Source organism: Ascaphus truei, chromosome 5 (genome assembly GCF_040206685.1).
Source record: "Ascaphus truei isolate aAscTru1 chromosome 5, aAscTru1.hap1, whole genome shotgun sequence".
Classification (NCBI taxonomy): domain Eukaryota; kingdom Metazoa; phylum Chordata; class Amphibia; order Anura; family Ascaphidae; genus Ascaphus; species Ascaphus truei.
Window position 1 is genome coordinate 179,362,674 of NC_134487.1, and position 13,680 is coordinate 179,376,353.

Sequence of the window (13,680 nt, forward strand, 5' to 3'; positions counted from 1 at the left end):
GGAGAGCTTACAATCTAAGTGGTATGGTGGGTGATTTACAGAGACAGCAGGTGAGGGAATAAGTTCTGGATGGCAGTGCTTTGCCACAATGGGTGGTAGGAGTTACTGAGTGTGGAACATGAGGAGAGAGGAAGAGAGAAAGAGAGAAAGGGAGGGAGAGAGGGACAGAGGGAGAGAGGGACAGAGGGAGAGAGGGGGAGAGGGAGAGAGGGAGAGAGGGAGAGAGATTTTTATTGAGGGGTGTAGAAGTTGTTGGGAATTAGGTGTGTAAATAGTGGTGCAGTGTAGGGGTACAAGAATAGGTGGAGGGACGGAGAGATGAAGAAATGTGGATAGGAAGGGGGTGGGTGGAAAGAACAGAGACGTTTACAAAGTAGTGAGGAAGCAGCAAACAGAAAAAGCAATAGGAATGGCATAATGAGATGCAGGGAGATAAAGGTATGTGAATAGAGTTCCCAGGTATTGGAGGAGGTGAGTAGTAGGGGTTGAAAGATCACATGTATAGATAAGGTCTGGGAGGGCAGTGTAGAACAGTGGATTAAAGCATCTTAGAAAGTGAGTATAGATGTATTAAAATTGTCAGAGCATTTAGAAAGTCAAGTTCTTAGAATTGCTGGGTTTTTGATCACGGACCGAGTCCAGGTTTTCATGTAGCCTTGACCGCCAATTCAACTCTAATTTTAACTCTGCAGGCACTTTATTTATGACACTTAAGATGTTACACAGCTATATAGTATAGCCAAAATAGACTGACTTAAATAATCTAATCAGATTCACATGACTAGGTAGCCAACTAATATCTCTATGTTTTGGGATTTCTTTCGACAGTATGTTTTTTTAAGGTATTACATTTTTAAAATATTATTTTCCACAATATTTCCCAAAATGGCGTCTTCCTTAATAATTCACCAATGTTTATTTAAGCCTTATTGAATTTTGAAGTATGCTGGATTACATTTTGTGATGAATAGGGGATTATCTTTATGAAATTTGTATTTGTCTTTTTCCCTTTTGTGGTCCTAGGGATACCTCTATTAATCATTTTCCTCTATTCACCTTCTCAGCTTTTTTAAAATCCTTTTTCAATCAAATGGCATTTATAACCTTTCTGCTCAAATTTGATCTTAGCGTTCGTGTTGGGGAGCGCAGATATCACCATAAAGGAAAAACATAAAAACACAACATAGTGCGAATTATTTCAGCAGGGGTTAATTTACTGCAGACGATCTATGAGATGGGGACTCACATTTCTTTAGCAGAATATTGGCATTTCCAAAAACTCTGTTTGGTAGGCTGAAGTAAAATCAAGGTCAATTCAGGGTCTTAGTTTGAGATGTCTTGGGCTTCCCGCTTTCTTTCTCTAACCTCTTCTTTTGGCCTTCAACAGTGGACTGCAGCCAGCACCCACAAGGATGGCCACTACTTAGACCTGGTTTTCACTAAAACCTTTTCTCTCTCTGATTTCTCCATTTCCCCTTTTCCTCTCTCTGACCATCACCTCATCTCATTCTCTCTATCTCGCTTCTCCCCTTCTCCACCTCCATCTACCCCCCGGTTCTGCAGAAACCTGCGCTCTATTCACTTACCTGACTTTGAGTCCACTTTAAGCTCCACCCTCTCCTCTCTCAGCTCTGCTACAGACCCTGACAACCTGGTCAGGAACTACAACTCTGCCTTGTCCTCGTCTCTTGATCTACATGCCCCGCTTTCTCTCTGCCTCACTCGCCCTTCTAACCCTAGACCCTGGCTAAATTCCCACACGCGCATGCTGCGTTCCTCCACTCGTTCCTCTGAACGCCTCTGGAGGAAGTCTCACACTCTCGCAGACTTCCTCCACTACAAATTTATGCTATCCTGTTTCAACTCTGCTCTCTCGCAAGCTAAACAAGCCTATTTTTCTGCACTAATCAACATGCACAAGTCTAACCCACGCCAACTGTTCTCTGTCTTTGATACTCTACTCAAACCACCCTCAGCTGCCTCTCCTTCCTCCATCTCCGCTCAGGACTTTGCTGACTATTTTAAGGAAAAGGTGGAATCCATATGGCAGAACATCCTCTCTGTTTCTTCCTCCCATCCTACACCTCTTCCTAATTCTCCTCCTGCCTTCCTTGACTCTTTTTCCACTGTCTCAGAGGAGGATGTGTCGCTGTTGATCGCCTCCTCTCCCTCTACCACTTGCCCTCTTGACCCCATTCCCTCCCATCTCCTAAAACCTCTAGCTCCTACTATAATCCCTACGCTCACACACATTTTTAACTCCTCCCTCTGCTCTGGAACCTTTCCATCCTCCTTCAAACATGCAACAGTCATACCATTACTCAAGAACAACAAGCTTGACCCTACCTGTCTTTCTAACTATCGACCTGTCTCCCTCCTGCCTTTTGCCTCTAAACTCCTTGAACGTCTTGTATTCTCTCGCTTGCTCCATTTTCTCAACACCTATTCTCTCCTAGACCCTCTACAATCTGGCTTCCGCTTTGCTCACTCCACCGAAACAGCCCTCACTAAAATAACTGACGACCTCCATGCTGCCAAAGACAGAGGTCATTACACTCTGCTCATATTACTCGACCTCTCTGCAGCATTTGACACAGTGGACCACCCTCTTCTCCTCCACATTCTCCATACTCTAGGTATTCGGAACAAAGCTCTATCCTGGATCTCATCCTACCTCTCCCATCGTACTTTCAGTGTCTCTTCTGCTAACACCTCCTCCTCCTCTATTGATCTCTCTGTGGGGGTACCCCAGGGCTCTGTCCTGGGACCTCTTCTCTTTTCTCTGTACACACTCTCTCTAGGTGACCTAATAACATCTTTTGGGTTTAAATATCACCTCTATGCCGACGACACACAAATATACTTTTCAACACCTGTCCTTACACCTGCTGTACAAACCAAAGTTTCTGAATGTCTCTCTGCTATATCATCCTGGATGGCCCTCCGCCGCCTTAAACTCAACATGGCTAAAACAGAGCTCCTCATACTTCCTCCCAAACCTGGCCCTACTACCTCCTTCCACATTACTGTTGGAACTACAATCATTCACCCAGTAGCCCAAGCACGCTGCCTAGGGGTCACACTCGACTCCTCTCTCACATTCGCCCCTCACATTCAAAACATTTCTAAAACTTGTTGCTTTTTCCTCCGCAATATAACAAAGATACGCCCTTTCCTCTGTTGCTCGACTGCTAAAACTCTGACTCAGGCCCTCATTCTCTCCCGTCTTGATTACTGTAACCTCCTGCTGTCCGGCCTTCCTGCCTCTCACCTGTCTCCCCTACAATCTATCCTAAACGCTGCTGCCAGAATCACTCTACTCTTTCCTAGATCTGTCTCAGCATCTCCCCTCATGAAAACCCTCTCCTGGCTTCCGATCAAATCCCGCATCTCACATTCCATTCTTCTCCTCACTTTTAAAGCTTTACACTCTTCTGCCCCTCCTTACATCTCATCCCTAATTTCTCGTTATGCACCATCCAGACTCTTGCGTTCTTCTCAAGGATGTCTTCTTTCTACCCCCTTTGTATCTAAAGCCCTCTCCCGCCTTAAACCTTTCTCACTTTCTGCCCCACACCTCTGGAATGCCCTTCCCCTCAGTACCCGACTAGCACCCTCTCTATCCACCTTTAAGACCCACCTTAAGACACACTTGCTTAAAGAAGCATATGAATAGCACTGTGGATATTCTGAACACGATACATAAAGCTTGGGCCCCTGCAGACGCACTTACCAGAACTCCCTCCTACTGTCTCTGTACGTTCTACCTACCAATTAGACTGTAAGCTCCTCGGGGCAGGGACTCCTCTTCCGAAATGTTACTTTTATGTCTAAAGCACTTATTCCCATGATCTGTTATTTATATTATCTGCTATTTATTTGATTACCCCATGTATTACTACTGTGAAGCGCTATGTACATTAATGGCGCTATATAAATAAAGACATACAATACAATACAATGTCTGATGTCTGTTGGTCCGTCAGTGATGTAGTGTCCTCAGTGTAAACAGAGAGAAAGAAACTTTTTAAACAATGATTTTAAAATACACACTCGTATACAGTATAGTCAAGTCTGTACTGGCATTACTGGCATGTAGAACAAATAGATGTTTTTTGAAACTCCGAGTTCCTGCTGCCGTCTGCAGCTGTCTGTGATCTGGCGTCTCCCCGCCTGCGACACTTCCGGTGTCATCACTTCTGGTGGGCGATTGGTGGAGAGGCGACAGGACACTACGTGGATCAAATGGGCAGACTGTGACCGATTCCTGGCAGGCAATGTCGACCCAATGCGTTTCACCCAGGATTGGCTTCATCAGGAGTCGTAGATGATGCACCAACTGTCCCTCAATAAATAACAATATCTATATTCTCATTGGTCAAGATCTTTCAATAGGCATACTGGTAGACTATGTTGTCATTAGCAAAATGTCAAACCGCTTGACTCTTATACTGTACAATGAATAAACCGTATATCAAAAAAGCGTACCCATTTGATTTATTAATGTTGCATACACAGATATTGGAAAAGAAGTTATATCAGTGGCGCTCAACACTGTAATGATCAAAGCAATTCTAATAGATATTATAAAATATATATTATAAAATATACAATCAGAGCCACGGAAATCGCCCGTCCGATTGGATGCTCCACGTGGTAAGGGTAAACATGTAAATATACAAAGAAATCAAATCATAGCATAATACTGTAAAACATACACATACATAAACAAACAACACTTAACAAACGCTGAGAACAACAGGTAACTACTCACAATGGCATTTAATATGGCATATCATTAATATCATAAAATACACTTATTACACATAAAATAGTACATAAAAACATATAATTGGTTCAGGCAAGATTCTCCAACTCGGGTGGGGGTACCTGCTTACCGAAAACAGGATGTAATCAGGCAATGGATAATTCAAAGAGTATCCCCTCTTGTGGATAGCTGCTGCTGCTGCTGCTGTTGTTAACACCTGGGCTCAGACGAGGAGTCTATTATGGGCAGGGACAGGTTTTTCCAGCTAGCTGCGTCTGCCTCAGTCCTCTCCCAGCACTGCAGAAGCTCCAGGACCACACACAAAGATACTTCCTGGTCTGCCCGCACCACGTGCACCAAACATAGCAATGCTGAAATGTTGGATATTCCTACGCCAGCATGTGCTTTCCCACAGCTCACAGCTCCCAGCTCCCAGCTCCCAGCTTCGGAAGGGTACAGCACTCACACCCGAGTAGTGGGGACCTCACAGAACCACCCTACGCGTTTCGAAAGTCTTGCTTTCTTCCTCAGGGGTTAAAAGTAATGAAAAGTAGTCCCTGTAAGTCCCGAAATATATAGTCCCGGTTTAAAGAGACAGTGCATCCTTGTGATCTTGATCATGCACAGATATTGGTACATATTGATGTAAGTGCAGCAGGATGCCATTCTGATTTCAAAATGTAAATAATATATAGTAAATTAACTAAAATACTTTATTAAGGGAAATTAAATTAAAATTAAATTTGAATATCAAGACCATATTTTATCAGAAAATGAGATACTGAAACTCAAGGAATAGAATACTATATATATATATATATATATATATATAAATATATATATATATATATATATATATATATATATACAGTGGTCGACAAATCACCAATCACAAATCTACTCGCCCAACAAAAAAATCTACTCGCCACCTAGTACCAAACGTGTGATGCTTGGGCCAATAGGAGCTCGCCACGATGTTAAATCCACTCGCCCGGGGCATGCAAATGTATAGGTTTGTCGAACACTGTATATATATATATATATATATATATATATATATATATATATATATATATATATATATATATATATATATATAAGTTGTGAGCACATACACCTGTCTTAGGCGGTCTGCAACCCTGCCTTTCACCATTATCCCCAGCATACAGTGTTTCCACTGCAGCAAGGAATTCTGGAAAATGACATGCAAATGAGCACACAATGTGTCACCTTTTTGTCTGAAAAACCATTGTTACATGGAGCCCATATAAGCTAACGCTCGCTGTTAACACATCTTTAAAGCACAGCATGGGAATCAGATACAAAGCCATAGAAACCATTCACAGACATGTTTCAACCTTAATGGGTATCATCAGTGTGAAGTTGGTTTTACTGCTGGCTTTGCATTTTCAAGACTGTAGGGTTTACCTCCATATAATGATGTTTTTTCAGACAAAAGGTGACACATTGTGTGCTCATTTGCATGTCATTTCCCAGAATCCCTCGCTGCAAGGGGAGCACTGTATGCTGGGGATAATGGTGAAAGGCAGGGTTGCAGACCTGCCTAAGACATGTGAATGTGCTCACAAGTGATCTTTTTATTTGCTATATGCAATACGGTGTAATACGGTGGAGGTTTCTTGTTGACTTTTTCACCCACCATAGCTTAAAACGGTATGTATGTATGTATATATATATATATATATATATATATATATATATATATATTTATATATATATACACATACATAATATATATTCATAAAAAATATTAAAATTGAAATCTACAATGTAATTGGATAAGGGTTGGATAGTAATTGACACTATCACACTATCAGAGCCAGAAAGACTGGGAGACTAGCTTAGAAAATATCAATACTGTACATCCTGTGCGTAAAATATGCATCTTAGTGAATTAGTCATAAGGAATAGTCACATATGGGTGAGGATAGCACCACTGATAAATCAAACAAAAATATATATTCACAATATTTCTCATATGTAGAAGAAATTTAGAAGATTGGGATACATCAACAATCTCCCCCCTCCCCCTCACTTCTGTTGATTCAATGCACATTGAAAATACATCGAATACACATCGAATATACATTCCTCTGTGCTTGATTTTTATTCTAAAGCAGCGACACTGAAGAAAAGGATTTCAAAGGATCTCAGCATGAGAATACAGGATATGTACAAGAAAGGACACAGAATTTTACAGATCCAATGCTAGTTAGTTACTTCGGGCCTCGGTTAAGCAAAAAGCACCGTCCGCTATCATGCCCATAGGAAGGCAAAAAGTGTATAGCGGAGTCCCCCAGTCACAACAGAGTAAGTATTTTTGTTTTAATTCTGTAATTACTGTATTACAGTACTTGCATAAGCTTGTTGCATTTCCAAATGCATTTTTTTGTTTACTTGTTGTGACAAACGGCTTACTCCGGGGGCTCCGCCGTCTGTCCGGGACTGTTACAACACGGTCTTTTAGGGTAGGTTAAATGATGAGACGTCACGTACAGTTCCTTTAAACAGGCTATGCCTGGTTTATTTAGTCCCAGGCACAGAAGTCGTGTATTTTCTCTAGGCTGCAGGGCATCTTGGTCCCCCTTTTCCTCCGCGGGATCTGCAGACATGTCTGTTCCTACCACGGTAAGTGAAGACCCGCTTTTCTTTTTTCGCCTCTTTGTTTTGGATGACTCCGTCCCATCAGGAATACTGGAGTCTCCATCTTTATTTGGAATTTTAGCAGCTTCACTGAATCCACCATGCTTTTCTTGTGATTGTATTAGCTGGCGTATATATTCGATGATCTGCTGCTTCCGCTCTTGCCGATCGCATTCGTCATCATAGAGAGCGGTCTTTTCGGTTTGTACCGAGTTCAGGCAACCCCACCATTCTTGGGGTGTTATGTGGGTGTGACTCGGTTCGGGTTCCCCATAAGAGATGTCTTCCTCCTTATCGGACTGGAAGGGCCACTCTTCCATGGGGTAGGGGTCATTACAGGAACGCTGTATCTTGTCCTCCATTTTGGGGCTATCAGGTGTATTTTTCTTCCTGACCTCTAGAGGCGCTATTGCAGCTGTTGCCACTGTATTTGCTAGAACCCCAAATTTTGGTAGTCCTACAGATGGGCAGACTTTGCTTGTAGAGTTCATGGCTCTCACAGGCGTCTCTGTAGACTTTTTCTTTACTTTGGTATGTTTTACAATATTAGCAGTACTGTGCATGCATTCACTCTCATTGTTTGAATAAGGCCTGAAGGGACACTGCCTGTGTGGTGGGGTTCTTTACACCAGGAACACATTTTTTCCCCATTTTTGCAGAGTCTGTATTTGACTTCAGCTGGGTGGCCATTTTAAATTACCAGAATCAGTAAATTGCGTCGTTCACCGTCTTTAAAATTTTCCCTGCTTCAGCACAGTCTGGCATCAATTTTCACACTTTTCTGCATATACTCCATTCACAGCTGGTAGTCCTATGCGGTGTGGCAGCCTTTACTTCCAGAATCAGTACCGCTTGAGCGTCTGTATTCACTGCTTCAGTGCAATTATTTTTTTTTTTAAAAAGATAACAACAAAGCCTAGCTCCTCTGGAGCACTAACTCACTTCTTGAACCCTGACTATGGCTGGAAGGCAAAGCCCCTTTTTCAACAATCATATTACACATTATTGTGATAGGCAAGTAAGGTTTACCTGCTTCAGCAGTCTCTCTCTCTCTCCTCTTTGGATTGGAAAAAGAGTCCATCTGTGGTTTTGTGGCTTTCTTCAGTGCAGTGTAGATTTCCTGCCTTGATGTGTATCCCTTTAATTCTGGTCTCTGCTGCATGTGATTCTTTGCTTTGTTGCCCAGACTGTTAGCAGGAACGATGCAGGCAAAAGCACAAAAAAATTCACAGGCAGTCTCCGGGGCCCCTTTGAACTTCAAGGGCCACCTTTTATCCCAACATTTGACACCATATTTAAGAGACGTGTTCAGAGGTACGCAATGGAGACTGTTTTAAGGTGAAATTAAAATAAGGCTTTATTGCGCCTGTCACTTTAAACACAGCAAACATGTACAGTAAATCAGCAAACAAAATCCGCTCCACTTTGGAGTATATATACTGTACACTTGTAGTCCAGCTCACTTTAACTGCGTGGTTACGATTCACCGGCCCAAATCATAGGGACATTTATGTATATATATAAAGACATAGATAACAGTCATATAAGAAAAGTCTTATCTGTCTCTTAGTTGTAGGGGGAAGGCTTCTCTCTTTCCTGGGTTGCTGCCTTTTCCTCAGGTTATCTCAGCCTTCAGGTGTAGAAGTCTTGTGAGCTCCAGACATCTGTGATCCCTCTATCAGTCTCATCTGTGAGACTCGGGAACCTCTGCTCTGTCTGTTTCCTTGGTCAGCCCAGTTGTGGACTAAGGAATCTCTCTTCCTGTCTCAAAGGCAGGTTTTTCTAACCAACCTCTAATCAGTCACGTGGTGTTGGTTAATTGACTACCAGCAGTTAACCACCACACTGCTGGATTAGAGGCACCTTTTTGAATAGGGACAAAACCCCTGTTACACCCACCATGTTTAAATTCTCCGATGTCACGGTCCACATGACGATGAGATTTAAACAAAGCAGCGGAATACCGGCACCCCATAATGGGCCCTGTAACTCGGGAAGCAGGGGGTCGCCAGACCTGAAATTAATGCGGTTCAGCTCTGGAGATACCCTGCTACAATACTGTGTTATCAAAATAAAAGCAGTTTCATTACCTTAGCAGCTAGCCACTAAGGCAATGAAGGGGTTAAGCCAGAATACCTGGTTTATTGGGGGTAGAGAGGCTAGGTGAAGGACTTGGCCCCATGGTGGGTGGTTAGGTCTACTGGGAAGGTTGTGGGAGTGTTTAACCCCTTTGTTACCTTAGCGGTAGTAACCACTATGGTAATTAAAGCATTAACCCCTCCCACTATCGACCCGAGGCCTAACCACCCACTATCCCATTCACTCACCCGCTCTACCCCCAATAAACATTAAAATACAATACATTGAACATACAGTACATTAATGGGCAAAATTTCTATTATTCATATCTTAAAAACAGCACATTTGCCCATTAAAAAATAAAATATAACCAAAATATGACCCAGCCAGCATACTATATAGTAAATTAAAGTTGTACTTACCCCTGCCAGGATGAAGCCATTATCGTCCCTATCGTCTTCCTCTTCTTCAGTGGGCACTGACATTAAAATAAAAAAACGAACTACTGGGCACTAACCCCTTAATCACCTTAGTGGTTATAACCACCCCTCTACCCATTGATTGGCATAGAGATGGGCACCAAGGCCCGTAACTCGGGAAGCAGGAAGTCCCTGAGGCTGAAATTAATGCGGTTCAGCTCCGGAGACTGGTTGAAGGATAGACAACAGAGAGTTGTAATAAATGGAACTTTTTCAGGTTTGGTTAAAGTTGGGAGTGGAGTACCTTAAGGATCTGTACTGGGACCCCTGATTTTTAACCTGTTTATTAATGACCTTGATGTTGGCATAGAGAGCAAAGTCTCAATCTTTGCTGATGATTATAAATTGTTTAAGGTAGTAGAATAAAAGTAGGATGTAATATCTCTCTCCAGAAGAACTTGGAGAGACCGGAAACTTCGTCATGTAAATTGCAGTTGAGGTTTAATACAGATAAATGTAGGATTATGCATTTGGGAAGCAAGAATAAACAGGCGACTTACAAATTATAGTGACAAAAAGTGAAAAAATACACCACACACCAAATAGTGAAATATAATTAGATAATATTAAGTGAACATAATATTAAGCTGACTTAACAAAATGCGTTGGACTTGAGGCTACAATTCTGTGCACTTTTTTTGCAAGTTCCTCTTACTCATTTGGGAGTGTACTACATGCTGCACTCCAAGGTTCAATCCCGCTACAATCTCCGTTGCTGTACAAGCTGCTAATCAAGCGACGGGAGCCCACTGATGTCATCGGTACTCGCCGGAGCTCTGCCTCATCCTGTCGGCGTTCCCTGGAGGTGCCACAATGTGATCTATTCGGCACGAGAAGCCAGGACCAGGACTGAGGAGATTACCTACAGGAGTCGGTGTCCCCCAAGGATTAAAGGATCCTGGATGTTCCAGCTATCTGTGAACGCATCCCCGGATGATCAGTGTGGGGGTTGCAGTGTGTGGTAACATGTCCCTAACATGTCTTGCTGTTTTATTATAAGCTTGATGTACGTGCATTAATTATCTTCTGATTGGAAACAATATATTTTATAACATACTATACTATGAGACTTTGCACTGTTTTTCTTTTCTGTGACTTACAAATTAAACGGGGATAAATTGGGGGAATCCTTGATGGAGAAGGATTTAGAAGTGCTTGTAAACAGCAGGCTTAGCAATAATGCCCAAAGTCATGCAGTAGCTGCAAAGTCAAGCAAGATCTTATCTTGCATTAAATGGGCAATGGATGGAAGGGAAGTAAACATATATATGCCCTTCTTTAAAGCATTAGTAAGACCACACTGTAGAGGGAGAGGGGGTTGGCCCGGTATTAAAGGGGTTGCACCCCATATGGCCACCACCTGACCTCACCAGGGAGGCAAGGGGTTAACTGGACTGCAGTCCAGGAATGTGGCTTACACCTTGTCATGTCAGGAAAATGTATGTTCCCCTGTTCCCATGTTTCATTATAATCATGTATTTTAAAAATATTTTAAAGTGCATTTCTTTATCTCCGGTTCTGGAGGTTGCAGGGAGTTGAAATTTGGCCAATATGTAGAGTCACTGTAGGCATTAAAAACTGGAAAATTTCGACCCACTGGGCCCACCAGAACGGAACGTGGGCAGGTAAATGGCAGATGAGATTTAATACAGATAAATGTAAGGTTATGCATTTGGGATACAAGAATAAAAAGGCAACTTACAAATTAAATGGAGATATATTGGGGGAATCCTTGATGGAGAAGAATTTAGGAGTGCTTGTAGACAACAGGTTTAGCAATAGTGCCCAAAGTCATCAGTAGCTGCAAAGGCAAACAAGATCTTATCTTGCATTAAATGGACAATGGTTGGAGGGAAGTAAACATAATTATGCCCTTCTATAAAGCATTAGTAAGACCACACCTTGAATATACAATTTTGGGCACCATTCCTTAGAAAATACATTATGGAACAAGAAACAGTACAGAGAAGAGCCACCAAATTAATAAAGGGGATGGACAATCTAATTTAAAGGGAGAGGCTAGCTAAATTAGATTTATTTACATTAGAAAATAGGCATCTAAGAAGGGTTATAATAACTATATATAAATATATTCAGGGACAGTAGAAGGAGCTTTCAAAAGAACTAATCATAACAAGGGCAGTACAAAGGACTCAGTGTCATCTCTTTAGGTTGGAGGAAAGGAGATTTCACCAGCAACAAAGGAAATGGTTCTTTACAGTAAGAGCACTTAAGCTTGCGGGTGGGTAGCGGGAGGCTTAACCCCTTCATTACCTTAGCGGTATTAACCGCTACGGTCATGATAGGGTTAAGGCCACCCGCAACCCCCCCCCCCTCCCGCAAGCCCTAAACAGCCACCAAGGGCCAAATACCCCCTTCACCCACCCCCGCTACCCACAATAAACTTGGCACGGCTGGTTAACCCATTCATTGCCTTAGCGGTTAGCCGCTAAGGTAATGAAGTGGCCTTTAAATACATTTTTCCTGCCTCGGATGCATGCCAGGGGCCTCCGGTGCTGGTATTAATGGGTATCAGCTCCGGAGACCCCCGGCATCAATCCGAGCCAGGAAAAGGGCCTGATTTTTTCTATGTATCGCCGCTCAGCACCAGTTTTTTGCCAACTTGTGTTGGCGGAGCGAATTGGAGAAAATTTCTCCATTCTAGAGCACCGATCAGCGCCGAGATGCTGATCGGCGCTACTAGAATACGGCGGGTTTTAAAACTGGTGAAATATTGATTCTCGCCACCCACGCGGCGAGATTTTTTTTTTGGAAAAAAAAACCAGCTAATTTTCTTCATCTCGCCAATTTTTACTGGGGTTTTTTGTTTGCCTCTGGATCAATATACTGTAAGTATTGATATAGGATAAAGTAACGATCGTCTAAATTTAGCATAGGTTGATCTTGATGGACGCATGTCATTTCTTCAACCTCATCTACTATGTAACTATGTATGTAACTATGTGACAGATTGAGTCACACTCAGTGCGAATCTCTTACAGACAGTTAAAGCCCGGTAGGATTCACACAGTGTGAGTCCCATTCATACGAGGGGACCCCCGCTGTGTTAATCCGATGGGCCATTAAGTCTCCCTACTTGCACTGCAAGCATGAGCAAGGCGTGGTTTGGGTTCAACCACGGGAAGCACCACGAGGAATGTGCAGAACCAGAGATTCCATCTGTACTTCTACACTCTCTGAACCCTTCCCTTGGTTGATCGTGAGGATATAAACCTTTCCGGTTCTCCAGGGTTTAACCCTTTTTACTTCTTTCCCAAAATTAGTATTTTTATTCCATTTCCTCTATTTTTTAAGTTTATAATCCATTCTATCCCTATAGACCTTTTTCTGTTTAATAGGGGTAATCTCTAGTTCAGATTTATCCAGATTGGATGATAACATTAAATCCAATTCTGCTAATAGTCTATCTTCTTTAAATTCTGTCGTAATGAGTAATTGCAGCTCATTTATATCTTTGAAAACTACTGTATTTTGAGATATTTGTCTCTCTCTGTAATTTAAGAACCGCATCAGCTCATATAAGCAATTGTCTAAGATGCCGTTCCATTGGGTAATACAGGCCCCTCATAACAGGCCTGTATCTCGGGAAGCAGGGGGTCCCCGGACATAAAACCAAAGCGGTTCATCACCGGAGACCCCCTGCATATCTACAATATGAATACAATTGTA